The sequence below is a fragment of the Rhinolophus sinicus genome, chromosome 17 (assembly GCF_057876585.1).
Source record: "Rhinolophus sinicus isolate RSI-liver-muscle chromosome 17, RSI-T2T, whole genome shotgun sequence".
NCBI classification, from domain to species: Eukaryota; Metazoa; Chordata; class Mammalia; order Chiroptera; family Rhinolophidae; genus Rhinolophus; species Rhinolophus sinicus.
The window spans coordinates 103,270,799-103,291,756 of NC_142517.1; the positions used below are offsets into that span (position 1 = coordinate 103,270,799).

General features: G+C 35.4%; 1 non-coding gene across 1 annotated transcript; it reads right to left on the reverse strand.

Annotated features, from left to right (window-relative positions):
• Positions 1-7,236: 7,236 nt before the first annotated feature.
• LOC141568175 (U6 spliceosomal RNA) lies at positions 7,237-7,343 on the reverse strand. The gene has a single exon (XR_012491219.2). It is a non-coding gene; the product is annotated as a U6 spliceosomal RNA (small nuclear RNA).
• Between the last annotated feature and the right edge of the window lie 13,615 nt (positions 7,344-20,958).

Here is a 20,958-nt window from a genome sequence, read left to right on the forward strand (position 1 = left end):
AATTTTATTGCTTTGTTTATATAACTACTGAAGAAAACATTATCCAGAAAAATGATTTTAACCTTTATGTATCTGATCAAACTACAGAACTCTGAAAGCAGGCCCACCTTTTCTAAGAGTAGTTTTAAGAATGTTGTGTAGATTTATTTAGTTTCCTGGCTGGTGGCTTATAACAACAGAAATGTTGGAGGAGTAAGTTAGAGAGTGACATATGGTGATGTATTCTCCTAAGGAAGGTGGTGACCACAGTCCCTACTACTTTGACTTCTTCCACTTGTACTTACGCTTTGAAGCAGCAAATAATGTTTCTATTCTATATGAATTTAGATTCCTTAATTCCTTGCTCTCTTATTGATTCTAACACTGGGGAAAATGCATGAAGTATATGATGTGATTCCTTAGTATTTATTAATAAGGAATGGGTATATTTTTAATACATAGAAAGATAACCTTGGCAAATAAATACTTTTTAAAAAATTTGAATATGTTTCAATTAAATTTCAAAACTGCCCAGTTAAATTCAGTTTTTTTTTTCCACACTCAAGCATATGCTTCTTACTTCTTTATCCTATGAAACCTAATTTTCTGCACCTATCAACTTACCTCAAATTTTACAATGACGGTGATACTCTGATTCTTGTTTATGCTACTCCTCATATGTCATGAACATTCCTAACTGTTTTCATTATGTACAATGTGTTCTAAAATTTCTCTCAATTTCTCTCTCCAAAACTAAGTCACATGCTTTCCTCAATGCCCAACTCAAGCCAGTCTTCACTATCCATCTTTCCTTTCTCCCCGGTGCGTACAGATGTTATATCTATCTGTATGGTGCTTCGTGGTGTTGGGTAGCTGTTTTATTTATTTGTATGTTATCTCCTCAATTTAAATGCACATTTCTTGATAACAGGGCCTGGTCATAGACTCTTTAAATAACAAAACTTAGAATAAAAATAAAACCTCATATTTCCTATTTCATTGTTCAGTATTCTTGTCACTTTATCATCCTCTATGATAAAACAGGGTTCTTTTTTGAACAAGCTTAACTAATTCATTCATATTTAATTGTTATATATCCAATCAAAATAAAAATGTGACAGCATGCTTGTATGCCAAGGAAGCTAAATTCCTTCATGTATGTATGCATCGGCTACTAGAAGTTTACCAAGTGAGTTCAATAAACTTGAATAAATTTATTTCTTTATTTTTGCCACAATATTTAACAGAGGTCTGGACATAAAAAGTAAATGTTTAAAAAATAATCAATACCAGTGTGATATTAGTTCATTTTATGGTATCTTATTACTTTATATTTCACTTGATTACATAACATAAGAAATATTAGATTACTTATCTCAACAATCATATATGTATACTTGGTTTATCTTTATGTAGCATATTTATGTCTTTCAGTTTTGTTTAAAAGTCGTTAGGTATGTATTGATATGGAATATTATTAGCATTATATAAAAATGAATTAGCTAAGTCTGTAATTCAGGTTATAGAAAACATAAAATAATGTTGACATTTCTATCCTTAAAAGTAATATGATCCAAATCATGTTTTACTGAATATTTTTACATAAGACATTTTTCTTTTAAAATATAAATGAATAAATATAAACAGCTTTTCTGACAATAATTTATTAGAAGTATATTTTTATTTTATACTGTATGGATATTATAATTTTAAGTGAGGAAAGTCTTAAAATTAAATATATTTTTAGCGTAGTTTGATTATTTTTGGAGTTTAAAAGGTACATTTCAAAAACATTTATTTCTCTTTCTCATTATAACCCCCTTGAAATACAATTAATTTCTATAGACTAGAAAAGCTGTCAGGGCTTTTTACATTTTTTGAATAAAGACATCCTATTCTCTTCCTAATGTAGGAATTAAATGCAAGGAAGATAGATGCTGCAATCAGGAAATGGAAAAATGCAGGAAATGAGATAGATGCCATGCAGAAAAAGAAACAACCAACAGCAGATGTCGTTCAATAAAACATCCACTCAGGAGTGTCCACATGCGGCTGCTCTCTCCCCAAAGGAATCTACTTCCACTAAAAACACGTTTGGCTGTCACATATTATTCTCAATCCTCATTTGATCAATTTGTTCTTGGGTTTTTAAGTGACTTGAATGTGTTTCTAAGTTGCTTTCAGTTTTTGTCTCTTAAACACGTTCACATATTGAACAATTAAGATGAAAGATTCAGATTCAATGATAAAATATTTCTAGTTGGTTTGAGATGTTTTATTTTAAATTTGTTATATGTATATATTTATTATATGTACTGAAAATGATATCAAATGTTAATTTTATGAGCTTTGAAATGGTAAATGGAGTTTTACCATCACATATATTCTTGGCCATATTACTATGTGACAGAAAAATCATTCCATTTGCTAAACTGAACAAATGAAGAGTCTTTCATATATAATTTAATAACATTAGGTTTTCTGCAGGGGCTGGTGCAGAAGTATCACTGCAGGTTGTCTAAATTAGGGAGAAAGGAGGGTTTCCTCTCTAGATTTGATGGCAGGAAGCATCAAGAAGTATAACAGTAACCTCCTCTAATATTTCACTTAATTCTCTGGGAAATTTGTTCTATGGGATAATGTAGAATAGTATGTACCTTCTTTCCACAATACTATAGATATCTCAAATATCACAAAGGCATGCTTTCCTAAATTGTATGCTTTATTTTTTTCTCTCTATTGTTTATTTATTTATATTCCATCTCATCTCCCCCCCGTTTTCAAATCTTTCAATTACAGTTGACAATTCAATATCATTTTATATTAAAGCATAGTGGATAGACATTTATATAATTTAAGTAGTGATCCCCCTGTCTAATCTAGTACCCACCTGGCACTATGTATAGTTATTGCAATATTATTGACTATATTCCCTATGCTTTACTTTACATCCCCATGACTATTTTGTAACTATCAGTTTGTACTTCTTAATTCCTTCACCTTTTTCACCCTGTCCCCAAGCCCCTCCCATCTATCAACCCAACAAATCTAGTACTCATCTGACACCATACCTAGTTATTGCACTATAATTGACTGTATTCCTTATGCTGTACTCTACGTCCCCATGACCACTGTATAACAATCAATTTCTACTTCTTAATTCCTCCCCCTTTTTCTCTAACCCTCAACTCCTCCTCCTATCTGGTAACCATCACAATGTTCTCTGTATCTATGAGTTTGTTTCTTTTTTGTTTGTTTATTTTGTCTTTAGATTCTACTTATAAGTGAAATCATATGACATTTGTCTTTCTCTGTCTGAGCCCAATACCCTCTAGGTCCATCCATGTTGTTGTAGATGACAAGCTGTCATTCTTTTGTTATAGCTGAATAATATTCCATTGTGTATATGTACCTCCTCTTTATCCGTTTATCCATTGAGAAACACCCAGGCTGCCTCCACATGTTGGCCATTGTAAACAATGCTGCAATGAACATATAGATGTACATGACCCCTTGAAGCAGCATTGTGTTCCTTCAAATAAATACCCAGAAGTGGGCTTACTGGGTCCTTCTTTGTCTCTTGTTATAGCCTTTGTTTTAAAGACTATTTTGTCTAGTATAAGTATTGCTACCTGTTGTCACACAGCAGCCTACCTGTCTGTCCCCTCGTACCTACCCCTAAAGAAAGGAGAGTCTGTGAGACTAACCCTTTCAGGGACTTTGCTTCACCTTTGTGCTTACACCTTATGTCTCCCTGTTTGGCTACGGAGGATGGCTGGTCAGCCAATGACGAGTAAGATTCACCACTGGGGTGGGGGCAACTCAAGCCAGGCACAGTCGAGTGGGGACCAACAGGAGAACTCACGGGGTTGATAGAGGTGGGCATAGACCCCCACGTTCCCCTGGTTAAGGAGAGCTTCTGCCTTTGTGGCTGCATTCCTTCCCACAACCTACTTGGGAAGAGATTCAGTGGTGTAATAACATCAGTTCTCCATCTATTCATTTCAGTAAGTTTCAGCATAAAGGTTTTGTCTCTTGGGTAGGTACATCCTGAAATTGATGGTTCAGCTGTTTGCAGGCAAGGGTAATTAGTTCAAATCAGTTTCATAGTATAATGTGTGAGATTCACAGACCTTGGAGAAAACAATGTTGCTTTCTTGTGTGTGCATCAATAAAAGCCTGCAAGGCAGCCCAATTCTGGGCTCTCAGTCCTTTGAGGTTGTGAGACCCTTGGCCCATTTCATAATTTTCTTGATTTCTGTTTCTTACTGTCTTAACCCTTCGCTGCCCCTTCTCGTTCGCTTACTGCCTGTGTTGCGCTGGATACGACAGCTACCCAAGATTTCCACCCCCCCCCCAAATTGTATGCTTTAATAAGACATTAATGGAACAGAAGATCTGTGTAACCTATGATGAATACATGAACTAATATTTGATATGAAGATTTCATACAGTTACTGAGCAACTCCAGCTGACCTTTGTTTGCCAAAGTAACTCCTCTCTTTCCTCAGGTACAAAAGCCAAAAGCTTGTTATTTCTTAAGCCATTGTTTGACAACATGGAACTCTGATATAATCCAAAAATAAAGTCTGAAGGTCAATGGCTTGGAGTAACATAGAGACAAAGGGCTGGAAAAGCCATACCAGAGCGAGGCATCAGCAGAAGGGAGGTGTCCAGAAGAAGAGCACACTAGACACACTGCTCACTTCGCAATGAGACTGGCCCTGAATGTGGGCTGGTGTCCAAGAGACACCAGCTCTTGGTCATCAGGGATGTGTAGCCTATCACCTTACCCCAGTGCTTACAGATTCGAGAAGAAGGTAGAGTTCCTGGATTGCATGAATACGGAAATCTATTACTTAGCTTTTCATAAGGAAGAAAAGAGAATGGAGCAGACCTGTAAATTTGTGTATGCAGAAATAACTGAAACATGAAATTAGCTTAATGTTAGACTGAGTTTGACATTTGTCCTTGAAGGTGTATGAATCCTGAAACCTGAAATATCTCTGGAAACTGTGGAGACTGTCAGACTATTAGTGGTTTGATAGTAAAACTGAGGCCCAAGAGGTAATACTTATTGTCTGTTGCTTGGAAGATCATGGGGAGCCAGATGAGTTTAACTTTGAACAGGTTTGGAGTACTCCTGAGGTTGGGAAAAAAAAGAATTGTGACCCAAGTACCAAAAGGCCACATATTCTGTAATGAAATGGATGTAACCTCAATCTGTGTCCTTTGTAGGATTTATCAGGGCCACAGATAAAAGAAACCTATTTTTTGAGGTCAATTTTCCATAATATATGGGCAATTTCATTTTCTTTTATTATTTCATCAAATTTGGGTTATTTGAGACTTCAAATCAACACTATTTTTGAATGTCTACTATGCACACAGGTCTGAAGTAGTTGCAGGGGGATATAAAGATATACATGTCAGAACTTTTGCTCCATTTAATATGTGGTTGGCAAGATAGAAAAAGTTTTAAAACAATATAAACAATATGTAGTAAAAACAAAATACCACAGAAATTGCAAGGTAGCATATGATAAGTTCAGAAATCAATAAATTCTTCATGGTTTGTATTTAGTGGTCACCATAGGACTCTACTAACAGGGAAAATGTGTGTGTATTCTATGTGTTAAAAAATTAAAATATTAGAGTGTGGGTTGGCATCCAGAGATTGGGCCATGGTTTTTGATTGCCTGTTGCTCCTGACTATTCATTTATAGCAATGTGAAAAACCTTGGCATATGTATAGTGTGTGTTTGTAACCATTAATTTATTCACTGAACAAATATTCTTTGAGTGCTTACAATGGGAATGGAAATGTAACTAAACGAAACATACATGGTTCCTCCTTCCTGGAACTTGCTGTCTGGTAGAGAAGACAGATGTAGAATAGTTAATTTCGAGTGTAATCAGTGTTACAAAAAGAGATGTACACAGTGTTATGTAAGTATATGCCAAGACCTAATCTAGTCTGAAAGTGTTAGAGAAAAGAAATGCTTTTTAAATCAAGAGCAAATAGTAGATAACTTTGAGTTAGGCAAATGGAGACAGAAAGAAGTAAATGGATTTGAAGGGTACTTAAGAGACATAAAATGACAAGACTTGTCAACTAATGGCATGATTTAAAAGGGGGTAAATGAGACATTCAGTCCTCTGCCTTGAATAATTAGGTGGATGATAGTGTTGTATTTACAAGATAGAGAGCCTAGGGAGAGGGCCAAGTTTGGAGTGAGGAGGTGGCAATGGAAGAAAAGGAATAATGCGTTCCTTAACTGAGATGTGAGACTTCCAAGTACTGATACCAAGTAGGTGGTTAATTATTTGAATATTGTAGTCACAAACTGGTTTGGGCTGGATCTACATGCTTGGAGTCTTCATATATAGTGTGGAGGCTCAAGGGCTGACAACAACAAAGAAGGGAGAGGCAGCAAGAGGGCAAGAAAGGCACAGAGGAAAAGAAGGGAAAGAAGTTTTGGAGAAGGAAATGCTCAGCCATAGTAATACTCAGAAAGGTCAAATAAGAATTGAAAAGATTCTGCATTACCTCATATACAGTACTCTTCCAGTTATCCATGATAACCAATCACCCAAGACTTAGTAGTTTAAAGCAATAGTTTATTATCTTTCATGATTTTGGGGTGGATCGGGCTCAGCTGCTCTGTCAGATAGCTGCTGAGTCTGGAATCATCTGAAGATTCATCAGTCAGAACAGCACAGATAGCTTCTTCCCTCACGTGTCTGGTGTCTCAGTGCTACACTACATGGCCTCTCTCCTGCAGAGAAGCCTACACCTCTTACATGGTGGCTCAGAAAAAGAAAGCAGAAACTGCAAGGCTAGCAAAGGAATACACCTAGACATGATACAATATTACTTTTGCTGTCATAGGGCTACCCAGATGCATGGGTGGGGCTGTGTGAAAAAATATGTTTTTCTTGATGAGGGAGTAACAAGGTCTTACTGCAGAAGAATGTGTGCGATTGGAGATGTGGCTATCTTCTGAAAGTATTTCCTGTTACGCGTTAATGATTACAGTCATCATTTTTTTGCATGTTACATACAATGATGTAGTCGGAGCTTTGTATACAATATCTTCACAGCTTACTACAAAGTTTTTAAGGTAGATATTGCTATCTTCATATTACTAGGTGAGAAAACAAGCTCAATGTGATTAAGACGTGTTCAAAGTGTCACAGCTAGGAACACAGCAAATACCCACACATGTTTTTTTTTATTTTCTTGTTTTGTTTTTTTAAAATGTGGAACTCTTCATGAATCTGCCTGTAATCCTTGTGCAGGGGCCATGCTAATCTTCTCTGTATCTTTCTAATTTTAGCATATGTGCTGCCGAAGTGAGCACCACTCATGGTTTTTTATGTTTAGTAGACTCTTGGATTCATGGTATTGTCTAGAATTATTTTTAAGTGATAATTAGTTAGAAATACTTGTCCCATTGTCAGTGGGAAATATTTATGAGGGACCAGGAAGAAGTGGAGGAGGAAGGGAGGGGAGAGAAAGTTAGAAGAAAGAAATGGAAGTTTCATGAAGATAGTAACTTGCTAGTCTTGTTTACTCCCCTTGTCTCTAGGGCCTAGACTAATGCTCAATAAACATTTGTTAAGTGATTTAAAAAAGTACTTAACTAGTTTCCATTTTTGACAATTATAATTAACAATCCAAATAATTCCTCCATCTATATATGGCACTTTTCCTTAAAATATTGCATTATGAAATTAACTTATACGTTATAATGGCCAACACCACCACCACCATCATCACAATGCATCAGGTAGCTACCTTCTGCGACCATTAAGATGCATATGATTAGCCTCAAAATGCTCATTGTTTCAAAGAAAATGGAAAAATATGAAGAAGTTAAGAGTCCTTTAAATGTTTTTATCATTCTGTAATACAGAGATTACAAACCAAAGGCCAAATGTACATATACAAAAATAAGGAGTGTATTATGAAAGTTTTGTGTTTAAAACAAAGCTTGGGAAAAATCTGTTGGTTAGTATGAGACCATTTCATAGGATTTCCCTGGTTCTTTGAGTAAGGAAGAACTTATTTGAATAAGGAAGACACAGTGGTCATCCCTGTGCTCCATTATTTCTGAGATTCCAGGAAGGCAAGAATGAAGAAAGACCATAGATATAAGGAATTGTTGGAGAACATTGAGCATTTGTGAACAAAAGTTCCCTTTTTAGCTTCAGTGCCAGCAGGTAGGACCTTTTGAATGTTGCCCTTTTCCTTTTTCAGCTCTTTTCTTTTTACTCTTCTGTGTGATCTTGTACCTCCTGAACTTGACAGCCACTGTGCAGGTACCTGCCTGGCACCTACAGTCTGAGCTAAACTCAGTGAAAAGTATTGCGGGACTGGCTGTAAAATCCCTGTGATTTAGGGCCTATCAAACCTTCCACTGTTTCTACGAGGACAAATTGTTGTGAAGAAGTACAATGGACCTACAGGAAGCACGTATGTTACTGTGCCACAATGACAGTTAACTTCTTTACCACCGATAATTTGTAAGAGACTTTAACAGTTAGGAATGACGAGCCTGAGTTGTTAAAACCACAGAGATCATTGTAAAGTCTATCATTTGGGTCTTATTAAAGCCATCAGTGTACTTTTATAGTGGTGAGGTCTGGTCAAAGGAATTTAGTTGACTCCAGTTTCAATATAAACTAACACCATAATGCTTTCAGCAAGAACAAAGAAGCAAATAAAAACAGGCATAATTTGACTATTCTTTTTATTAGAAGTTAAAAGTACAGTGCCTGGAATAAAGAAATAAATAGAATCACTATACCCATTCTGATTATACCACAGCTGTGGTACTGAATTTCGTTCTTAGCATCATATTTATAAGAAGAAGACAAGTGGTACACTGACTGAAATTATTTCAAATGATGAATATTAGAAGCTACTGGAGAAGAGACAGGAAAAGGAAATATAAAAGGAAAAGACATAATATCCAAATTTTCCTAGAGTTACATGGTGGGCAAATCAACGTTCAGCAATGTAGATTAATTTCCTTGTGTGCTAGTGAGGAACCTATATTCATTCATTCATTCATTCATTCATTCATTCATTCAACAGTTATTGAGTGCCACTATGTACCAAGCATTGTATTGGGTACTGTAGATATGGAAGTGAACAAATAAAATTTCCATCTTCATGGAGGTCTCATTGCTGTTTTTGTTTCTTGAAATTTAAGTATTCAGAGTAGATTGCCATCTTTAATTTTAACTTGAACTAAAAATCTTAGTAATATTTTAGTTATGACTATCATTAGCTACAAAAATGCTGCAGAATCTTTTTCCCTGGAATTGTAGTTTCCTGCTGTGCAGACATTTCTCAGCCTTTAAAATTAAAGACAACATAGGACCCATGATTCCATCATCTGGATAAGTAACTACAAAAAAACACACACCAAAAAACACAAAACACATTGTTAACTTTACTCAAAAAGGGCTAACAAAAATATTGAGTCTGTAGTGGTTCATCTGAAAGTGGACAACCCACCTTTCTCAAACTTTGATTTCAACTTTCACATGTGCATTCTCACCATGTGTCATATGGGTCAGCGGACTAAAACCACAAGGTGTGCGAGGTACTTAATATTATCAAAGGCGCATCTGGAGGATGTTCAAGGTTAATGGGAATTCCATTCTTGGACATTTAATTGGACATTGAGAGTTCCTACTAAAACGCCTGGATTCGGTAACATATCATTTTTATCAGTATGAGTTAAAACTGCTTGTTACGTTAACATTCTCCCTTTTCTCAAATAAAATGTCAGAAATGAATAAATAGCACTCTCACGGTTTCCCCATTTACTATGTGAATGGGAGTAGACTTACAAGCAACCATATACACCTTTGTAAATAACACAAAACAAAAGCAAGTTATGCAAATATGGTCTCAAAGTAATTTTCCATAGAACACAGATGTTTGGTTATATTGCAGCATTATTACGTAAGTGAAGCAAATTTGAGATATTCTATTTCCATTTTGAAGAACATTTCCTCTGCCCAAAGTTGTTTTCTCCTTGTGTTTCATAAGAAAATTCACTAAATAGTCTGTTGCCAGTGAGAGCACTGAGGCTGAGAAAGGTGAAGTAACTTCTCTGAAGTCACATAGCTAATAAGTGGATGAGTCAGGATTTAAATGTGTGATTTTCTGACTAGACTCCCCTAAAATTTCATTTGCTTTTTGATTATCCTCTGGTTTTTGGTTTCCCTGATTGTCCTGGCCTAATTTCGTTTTCAAAGGTGTTTTTCTGTTTTTTGTGCATCAGCATTAAGTTAGATAATAGAACACAGAGAGTCTTTTCCAGAGTGGAACTCCACTCCACACATAGTTACTGACGGATTCTCCAGAGGAAAAGTAATTCAAAAGGGCTAGGTCTTCAAACAAAAATAAAAAACCTGCCTGCAAAAGCTTGCCTTTGAATTGATCTTATTCTTTTCATTATTTTCTGGAGGATGTACGACTGTTTAATTTATTATGGTCCAGACATTTTTGAAGGAGAAAAGATGACCCATGAAGAAATATGGTAGTGATGATTTCTCAGTTCAAAGATGGCAATAGTTTTCGCTTGAGCTGTTAAGAACTTTTATTGAAATATAATGAATGCACATTCAGAAAAAGTGCACAAATTTCCAGTGTGCAACTTGACTCTTTACGAACTGAACACACCTATGTAGGCAGCACCCAAATCCAAAAGAGAGTATCATAAGCACCCAAGAAGCCGCTGCTGTGGTCTCTTCCAGTTTCATGCCCCTCAAGGATAATCACTATCCTGGCACCATACATTAGTGTTGCCTGGTTTCTGATTTTAGATAAATGGAATCTACAGTAGGTATCGTGTTTCCCCGAAAATAAATTGGGTCTTATATTAAGTTTTGCTCCAAAATGTGCATTAAGGCTTATGTTTAGGGGATGTCCTCCTGGAAAATCATGCTAGGGCTTATTTTCTGGTTAGGTCTTATTTTCGGTGTATGGTATTTTCATTCAACATTATCTTTGGGTGATGTTTCCATTTTTGTTATGGGTTATAGTTTGTTCATTTTCATTTCTGTGTAGTCTATTGAGTGAATATATTATAACTAATTTATATTTCTGCTCTTGATGGACATATTGGTAGTTTTCATTTGGGGGTTATTACATATGATATGCTATTAACATTCTTATTCATATGTTTTGATGGATATAGGTATACATTTCTGTTGGGTAAGTACCTAAGAGTAGTATCGTCCAATATATTTGGAAAGATCACTCTAATTTTGGTATAAACAAAAGGAAGGAAGGTCTTTACGTAAAAAGATATTTCGCTATCTCTCTCTATATTTTAATTGTTCCATGTGCATATAAAAATGACCTTTATTAAGTTTTTTTGACAAATCAAGAAAAAATAAGGAAAAAACAATATAGATTGCTCATATTGTCTATCACTTAGAGATAATCACATTTAATGTTTTCTTAGTCTTTCACTATGTAGATATGCATTGCATATTTACATAGTGAAAATTATATATACTCAGCTTACTTCTTCCATTTAACAATATATTATTAGAATAATCTCACGCCATAAAAAAAACAAAAAAAACACACAAAAGATTGTTTGGAATGGTGTCATAAAGGCAGCCAGTGGTGTTAGAGAAGCCAAGGATGGATGTTTTAAGATAAAGTATTGAGACACAGGAGTGAGGCCAAGAAAGGAAATATTTAAAAGAGTAGATTGGATTTAGCAACTAAATGATTGGTGAGCCTGGTGTGATGACTTTAGTGGAATAATGGTACAGAAGCCAGATTTCAGTGGCCTGTCTAGTGCATGAGAGGTGAGAAAGAAGAGACTGAATGCTCACTAAATTTTTGAGAAATTGACTTATGCTTAGAAAGAATTACAGAAGGATGCTTGTTTTAGAAAAGGCTTCCCTCCCCTCCCCTCCCCTCCGTTTTCCATTTCTCTTTTCCTTTCCAATTCTCTTTTCCTTCCTTCCCCTTTATTTTTCTTTCCTTTTCATTAGTTTTTTGCTTTTATATGAAATAATTTTATTCTGTTTGCATTTTTTTCTTAGATAGAGTTCTCTATCTTTACTGCCACCAAATGGTCTCGATCTCCATAATCTCTTGACTGAATTGGCTACATTTGTGTCCTACTAATCCTACACACATTGATTCTTATCTCCCGTCATGGCCTCCTTATACTTCAGCCAGAGAAAGGTGAATAGAGAACAGAGTTGTTTAAGTTTAAGAGAGTTTGCTGGACCCAGGGTTGTTAATGGAGTTTCATTGTAAAATTATTCCATTATAAATGTAGGCTGAGACTTTAAGCAGGTTTAGATGATGTCAGCTGATGGCCTTCAGAACTGCAAATACCACTGGCCATATATCTCCTTACCTACTCCACAAATAGAATATTGGTGAAATTTTTTCGTGGTACCTCTGAAAAACTCTTTCCCCAGGGTTTGGGGGTAATGAAGTTGGTCCAGAGCAGCTTGGAGGAAACGCATTCAGTGCTTCTATTTTATTTATGTTTTTTATTCTTTTAAGAAAGTAATCCATGCGCATACTAGAAACATGTTGTTTATTATTAGGTATACCATCTAATTGGATGGTCTGGTCAATAAAATAATTTTCATCATTTGGATTTTTGATTGAATTTTGGGAATTTAAATATTATTTTAGAGGTGCTGAGGGTGCCAGAGGGAGTCTAATGGAGGTAGTTGATGAATCCCAAACGGAATGCACATATTTCGCGGATGTGTCCTGCCACAAACTGGCAAGGGTTTCCCTGCTCCTCACTTCTTGTCAGTAAATCAATAAGGTAAAAAGGCAGAGTTTATCGTATTTTCCTCATCCATATTTATCTAGAATTCTATGATCTCTCTCCTTGAAGTTGCTGGATTTTATTAGATGTACAAACAATGATAAATTTGCTCAATATTAAGCAGTATAATTTTTATAAGAATTAGATATATTGAAGTCATTTTTAGGGAAGATTTAATGATGAGGTGTATTGAGGGGTTATCATGCTTTTAAAGGTAAAATCCATTTGAAAACTAGGAACTAGCTTATTTTTAAGCATTATAATGAATGACAAATTACACTTGTCAAAATAATTGAAAATGTAAACATGTATTGATTTAATAGTCCTTTGCTGTATGTGTATTTTTGTGTGTGTGTTTTTCATTCTGACCCTCAAGGGTTGGTGCACATTTATACAGAGATATTTTTGCTACTAGAAACTAAAAGTTTTTATTTTATAAAAGAAAAAAATGAGAGTGTGTATTAATGTCTTGATGCTTCTCTAACAAATTATTGTAACCTGCGTGGCTTAAAAAAACATAAATTTATCCTTTCCCAATTTGGGGGGTCAGAAGTCAAAATTCCAGTGTCTGCAGGGCCTCCACACTCCTTCCAGGGGCTCTAGGGAATACTTTTTCCTTGCTCTTCCAGCTTTGGTTAGCCCCAGGTAGTCCTGGCTGTGGCCACAACATTCTAATCTCTGCCCTGTCCTCACAGTACCTTCTCCTCGTCTCCTCATCTCCTATTTGTATATCTTTTGTAAGGACATTTGCCATTGGACTTCGAACCCATTTGGATAATCCAGGATGATCTCAATTCGAGATCTTTACACCTGCAAAAACCTTTTTTTCCCCAAATAACTTCACATTGACATGTTCTAGGTGTTAAGGCGTGGACATATCTTTCAGGAGTCATAATTCAATCCACTATAGATGGTTCTTATAATATTGTACTGAGACTTGATTATGTATTTTGAAAGTTAATTTTGATTGCTGCATACAAGTTAGGTCATATAGTATTCAAATATGAGGTGTGATAAAAGAATTGGTCATATAGTATTCAAATACAAGGTGTGATAAAAAATACGGTGAATGTTTAAATTAAAAAAAATTATTACAGTAAAAGACACATTGCCACTAATCCCCCATTAAAATACTCCCCCCTCGCTTCAAACACACTGCATCATTTTTGCCACTTTCTGAAGCAGTTCTCTTTCATGAGTGTCTTTAGTTGCGCTTTCGTGACTGCCTTGATGTTCTGAATCATTTTGACTTTGGTGAAGAGCCAGAAGTCACGCGGTGCCAGATCCTGTGAATAAGGTGGATGAGGACACACCATAATGTTTTTATTTGATAGAAATTGCCATATACCAGAAGCTGCGTGTGAGACGGAGTATTGTCATGATAGAGGATGAAGTAAAGACACTCACGAAAGAGGATTTCCAGAACTGCTTCAGAAAATGGCAAGATCAATGGGATAAGCATGTTCAAAGCATGGGGAAGTATTTTGAGGGGGATTAATGGCAATGTGTCTTTTACTGTAATAATTTTTTAAAAATTTAAACATTCACTGTATCTGTTGATCACACCTTGTATCTTGTTGAAATAGATATAAGAATCTCTGATTTCAGTTTCAAAAGATGGCATGAATATAAACTGGATTTATACTGTTTCCTTATGGAGTGTCACTTTAACTGCTAAATAGAAATGCCCACTATTTTTTCTGGTATAATGTGAAACATACTATAGTTTACATACATCAGAAATTCTGTAAATGGTTTTGGAAACTCTTGGACTTTTCTTTTGTATCAAAATTTTATAATTTAAAATATTTGTAGTATCTAATAGCATTGTCAATAGTACTATTTTTTGTATCTTTTTTAACTCAAATGGTGAATTGTTTTGGTGCTGAAAAGTGGGCATAAAAATCCATAATACTGGAACAGAATTAGACTTGGTTAAAACACTGTGAAGAAGGCCAAAAAGTCATGATTTCGTTTCTGTCATTTTGAAGAGAATATTGAGAAATATGAGAGAAAGCTGAAAACAAAAGAAACATGGTAAAAATATGCTACCATGCCTGTAGATGTCCATAATCTGTAAATGCATCACTCCACCGACATTTATTCCTATGTGAATAGTTGCCTTGAATTATGTGTGGTATTCAAGAAATTGTCCCCAACATAAAGTGCAATTACCTTGTAGATATAATTTTGTACTCTGTTTTTTCTATGATATAGCATAAACTTTATCACATTAATTTGAATACGTATGTAGTATTTCTCCATTTGGATATGCGTAATTTGTATAATAACACAATGTGTAAGTTGTATAATAACACAATGATAAAAGTATTTGTGCATATTGTTTTTCTATATTTCTCATAATGTAGTTATGATAGATTTCAAGCAGAATTTCCAAGTCAAAGAACATGAATATGTTTAACAACCTTGTTACATTACTAAGTTATTTTCCAAAAGTATTAAAATACTTTAATTTCAACCAGCAATACATGAGTTTCACTCAATGTTATGTTTCTGACATATATCTATGCTGCTGTTTTCAGTCATTCCAACTGATAAATACCATTTCATTTTATGAAGAAAAACATAATTTACTGATCCGTTCTTATGGTATCGACACTTATGTTGATTCCAGTGTATCATTAATTTAAACATGTGTATCCTTGTACCCTCTGTGATAATTTTTCTAGGATATCTACTTAGAAGCAGAATTCTTGGTTCTTAAGTATATCATCAGTTTTTCTAGATATTTCCTAACTACACCTCTTCCATAGATGAAATGATCATTGATATATGAGTGGTTCTGCTCATGGACACTTTATCTACTCCACTGGTCTATTTTTCTATGTGCATTTCTTTTTTTTTTTAAATTTATTGGGGTGACAATTGTTAGTAAAATGACATAGATTTCAGGTGTACAATTCTGTATTACATCATCTATAAATCCCATTGTGTGCTCACCACCCAGAGTCAGTTCTCCTTCCATCACCATATATTTGATCCCCTTTACCCTCATCTCTCACCCCCACCCCCTTTACACTCTGGTAACCACTAAACTATTGTCTGTGTCTATGAGTTTTTGTTTCTCATTTGTTTGTCTATGTGCATTTCGATATCATACTGTTTTATTATTATAGCTTGGTAAAAATTCTGATATGTGGGTGAGAAATTCCTCAAACCTTGTTCTGTTTCAAAGTCATCTTGCATGTTAGTATTATCACATGAACTTTAGATAAGCTTATCATCTTCCTTGCTATTTTAGTCGAAATTTAACTGAAATTTCATCTGTGGGAGAATAAACTTCTTCACAACAGTGAGTCTTCCTATCCATGACCCTGACATTTCTCTTCATTTATTTAGGTTTCCTTTGTTGGTATTTTATCACAATTTTTTTCCATGAAAGTTTATAATTTTGTCAAATTTATTTTTTGTACCCTAAAGTTTTTATTGATATCATGAATGGCATTTAAAATTTTTCTATTACATGTTATAATTGGTTAGTACTGATAGGCACATTAGTGATTTTTGTGATTTGATGTTTTATTCAGCAATCTTATTGATTCCCATATTTTAATAGCCCCTGACCACATACTGCCTATAGATTCTTTTGGGTTTTCTAGGTAGACAACAATATCATCTGTAAATACATTTTTGATCCCCCTCATTCTTGTATCTTCTTTCTCCGTCTTATCTTCTTGCTTTGGCTAAGACCTGCAGTGTAATGTAAAATAGAAGGATCATAGAGGGCATCACTAATTTAATGGCCATGCTTTTAAACGTCTATCATTTTAATATTTACTATGAGACTTTTGTTAATGATGCTTTATTAAGTAAAGTATCATAGTATTACATTTTACTACTCTTTTTGCTTCTATGGAAGTGATTATATGGGTTCTTTTTCCCTTTAATTTGGCAACATGTTGTGCTACATTAATAGCTTTTCTGATTCCGAATTATCATGTATTACTGGTATAAATTTTACTTTATTATAATTTTGATTTATTAATAATTAAACTTAGGAAATTTGTACCTATCCTCTTAAGTAAGATTTTCAATTGATTTGTTTTTGAAAATATTATTCTTGCCATATTAAGTATCAAGGTTATTATGTTAGACTTAAAATTAATTGATTATTATTATTATTATTTAAAGATTTTTATTGGGGAAGGGGAACAGGACTTTATTGGGGAACAGTGTGTACTTCCAGGACTTTTTTTCCAAGTCAAGTTGTTGTCCTTTCAATCTTAGTTGTGGAGGGTGCCCTTCAGCTTCAAGTTGTCCTTTCAGTCTTAGTTGTGGAGGGCGCAGCTCAGCTCCAGGTCCAGTTGCCTTTGCTAGTTGCAGGGGGCCCAGCCCACCATCCCTTGCAGGAGTCCAACCGACAACCTTGTGGTTGAGAGGACGTGCTCCAACCACCTGAGCCATCTGGGAGCTCAGCGGCAGCTCAGCTCTAGGTGCCGTGTTCAATCTTAGTTTCAGGGGGCACTGCCCGCCATCCCTTGCGAGATTCGAGGAATCGAACTGACAACCTTGTGGTTGAGAGCCCACTGGCTCATGTGGGAATCGAACCAGCAGCCTTCAGAGTTAGGAGCATGAAGCTCCGACTGCCTGAGCCCCTGGGCCGGCACAATTATTATTATTATTATTATTATTATTATTATTATTATTATTTTTAATTGATTAGGTCTTAGTCTTTCTTTTTTCTTCTTAATTTGGAGCAGTTTATATAACACTTAGATTGCCTTTTTCTTAATAGTTTACAAGATGCTATCGCTATTATCTTTTGAAGTGGGAGATTTAAAAAATAATTAACTCAATATTTAATTGATTGCATTAAAGTAAATTTTAGTCTTGTATATTTTTTCTAGAAAATTAATGGTATTATTTAAGCAAATAGGTAGAAACAAACTCTCTGTATTTGATAAATTTTGAGTTATTCTGAGTAATATACCAAGTTTTATATGTTGGAGAGTCCAGAAATATCAGTTCTTACTTCAATGGCAAGAGTTGTTTTTTTTAATCATGTACTATAGAAACTTGAAAAGATCAAATTATTTGGATTGTTTAATTCTGCATTAAGCAATATGGCCAGCATTTTTCTTTATATCTACATGCCCTGAAAAGCTACCTAAGTACACAATTACAAATATGGATAGGTTAATGTAATCTGAACAAAATAGGGAAATATTCCTTGGCTGTTCATGCTTTCAAACTTTTTCTGTAGAAAAAATACAATTCCTGACATGCTGGCAATGAAATTTTTGGATATGGTGGCTGACTGTCACTTTGAAATCTAAGAGCATTTCTAAATCCTCAATTTGTTCGTATGGAAAGATTTAGTATGTGTTATTTGATTTTTTTCTTCTTTTAGTGCCTTAGATTTCTATCTGAATATGTTGCCTGGATGTTCTAGTTTGTAGAGAATTGCAAAATGTTACAATCACCAGTGCAAATATTACAAAGCATAATAGTTTGTTTTACCACATAATTATGTGATAAAAAATTTCAAGGCAGATGCTTTAAACAGACACACACACACTCACACACACACACACACACACACACACACACACATACACCCTACCACCAAACCTCAGGAATCTCTCCTGTGGTATAAATTGATAAGGTCTGTACTTTGCTTTCCGTGGCCACGTGACTTTATTTTGCATCTTTCTGAAATATAAAACATCCTTTATATTTCAGGATAGTAAAGACAGAATACTCTTTTAATGATTTTTAAATCTCTTTTTTTCTCACTACAGGTTCTTTATTTCAAGTTGTTTACGGTGGAATTCTATTTATTTATTTATTTATTTATTTATTTTGGGGAAGGGGAACAGGACTTTATTGGGGAACAGTGTGTACTTCAAGGACTTTTTCCAAGTCAAGTTGTTGTCCTTTCAATCTTAGTTGTGGAGGACGCAGCTCAGCTCCAGGTACAGTTGGGGTTGTTAGTTGCAGGGGGCGCAGTCCACCATCCTTGCCGGAGAACCAGCAAACTTGTGGTTGAGAGCCCATGCTCCAACCAACTGACCCATCTGACACTGGCCCACGTGGGAATCAAACCGGCAGCCTTTGGCGTTAGGAGCACGGAGCTACAACCGCCTGAGCCACTGGTCCAGCCCTATGGTGTATTCTTGATTTAAACTCTCAAAAGGAGGCAATCTCAATTTTATAATCAGATGCTTGGTTGACGTAAATAATCTATGAAAGCTAATGCACGCTCATTATATGGCTGCTACATGCCAATACTGCAATGGCATCTCAGTCTTAGAATTTCTAAATGTAGAAAAAAGTATTTGTCTTAGTAAAGTAAAATACCAACATTGAAAAATTTAAAATATTTACCCTCAAAAGTTATATAATTAACCTTAAAGGTCAATTAGGAATAGGAGGCATAGGAATTAGATTTTAATAGGTTCACCTAGAACCCAGGGCCCCATGTTGGAGTGTTTCTGTGTCAGAAATTATTGCTTAAGTTTACCCTAGTCTTAGAGATTTTAGCTATTGAGGCCTTGTTTTGGATAGCAAAAAGACGCTCATATTCAGAGATAACTTGCAGAGGACTTTTGGTTGATAAGCAGATATTTTCCAATTTGCCACCTTGGTCTTTGTTAACTGAAAAGTAGGTATATATTAGTTGCAGTTTCTGTTTAGATTATTTTCTACCCTTCTGCCCTTCCTTTCATAGCTCTATCCAGACAACAAAATAATTCAATTGTTGGGTCTGCAACTTCCCCAAAGTTATAGAAAAATATTAATGGTGAAGAGGAAAGAATTTCCACTGTGAGTTAGTAAAGCCTGGCTACTCCATTAGTTTCTGGAGTGACCAGTGTGAACAGGTCATGTCTTGTTTGTCCATCTACAAAATGAAAGGCTCTTCTTGACTGCAAAATTAATTTAAAAAAAAAAAGCCTATATTTCTATATTTCAAATAAACTTATTTCAACTTTAATTAAAATGGGGTGCCAAAAAAATGTATGCAAGAGGACACTTTGGTCAACGTTGCTCAAACAGTAGTTTGCCATAATCAGAAGTGACTAGATGTCGATGGTCACCACTTTGAGCACCTCTTGTAATTGCAGAAGTCAAACGTGACTTGTGAGGACAGAGTCCCAGACAGCAGTTTCCAGGCTCTTGGCCTCACGTGGAAAGGTGCTGGCTCAGGTAGTAGATGGCCATCAGCTGTGACTAGTTGGCCATCAGCCATTGGCCACTGATATAACTGCCGTAGCTGAGCTAGCAAGTGCGGATTGCAGTTAGCAAGGGGTTGGTTGGTTGGCAGAGAAGCGGACGGCGGATTGTAGATTGTGTGGCTACTGCTTTCTGTGTCTCCAAAGCAGCCACCAGAGAGGATATAGTGGTATGACTCCCCTATCTATAGCTCCGTTGGTGATCCTTTTTGGCCTAGCCATGTCCTGCGTTCTTGTGTGGGGACAAGGAGCTGAGACCCCGCATGACACTTGTATTCATCTTTTGTTATTGGTATATTTTGAGTATTACAATTTTAATACAGTTTTCCTTTATTAAAATATGTATGCATTTTTTTTGCTCCCTCTGTATATATTTGATGTTGACTCCACACTAAAATTTTAGTAAAACTAAAATACTTCCAGAGGTAAGTGTTATTTATACAATAGTTCTGTCTGCATTGACAGCAGCTCTCATCTGGCAGCGTCCTTAATATAGAATACAGATTTTGAAAAATGGAATACTCTGGGACATGTGATTTCTAAGGTCATGTTTTTGTCATCTTGTTATAGGCAGGAGTATCTTTATTGCTCCAAATGACCCTTTCCTGAAAATAGGAAGTAGTTTGCATTTTGGAGAACCTGATTAGAACATTCAAATCACACTTTTCACTTGTGCGCACTGATAGAATGGGAGTCTCTGAGGATCTTGATAATACTACCTCTTTGTAGCTTTCTTCTCTCTCTACACAAATGCTTTGCATATTGTCAATACAAAAACCCTTTCTGTTACCAGATTCTCAAAGGACATCCTTTTGTATTACTAGTGATGGAAAAATGCATGAAACCCACAGGGAATGCTTTTTTCTTCTTTTTTTAGAGATAAAAGCACCTAAATAAACGTCTACCTCAGCAATTAGAAGTATAAAGTATTTCATAGTGAGGAACTT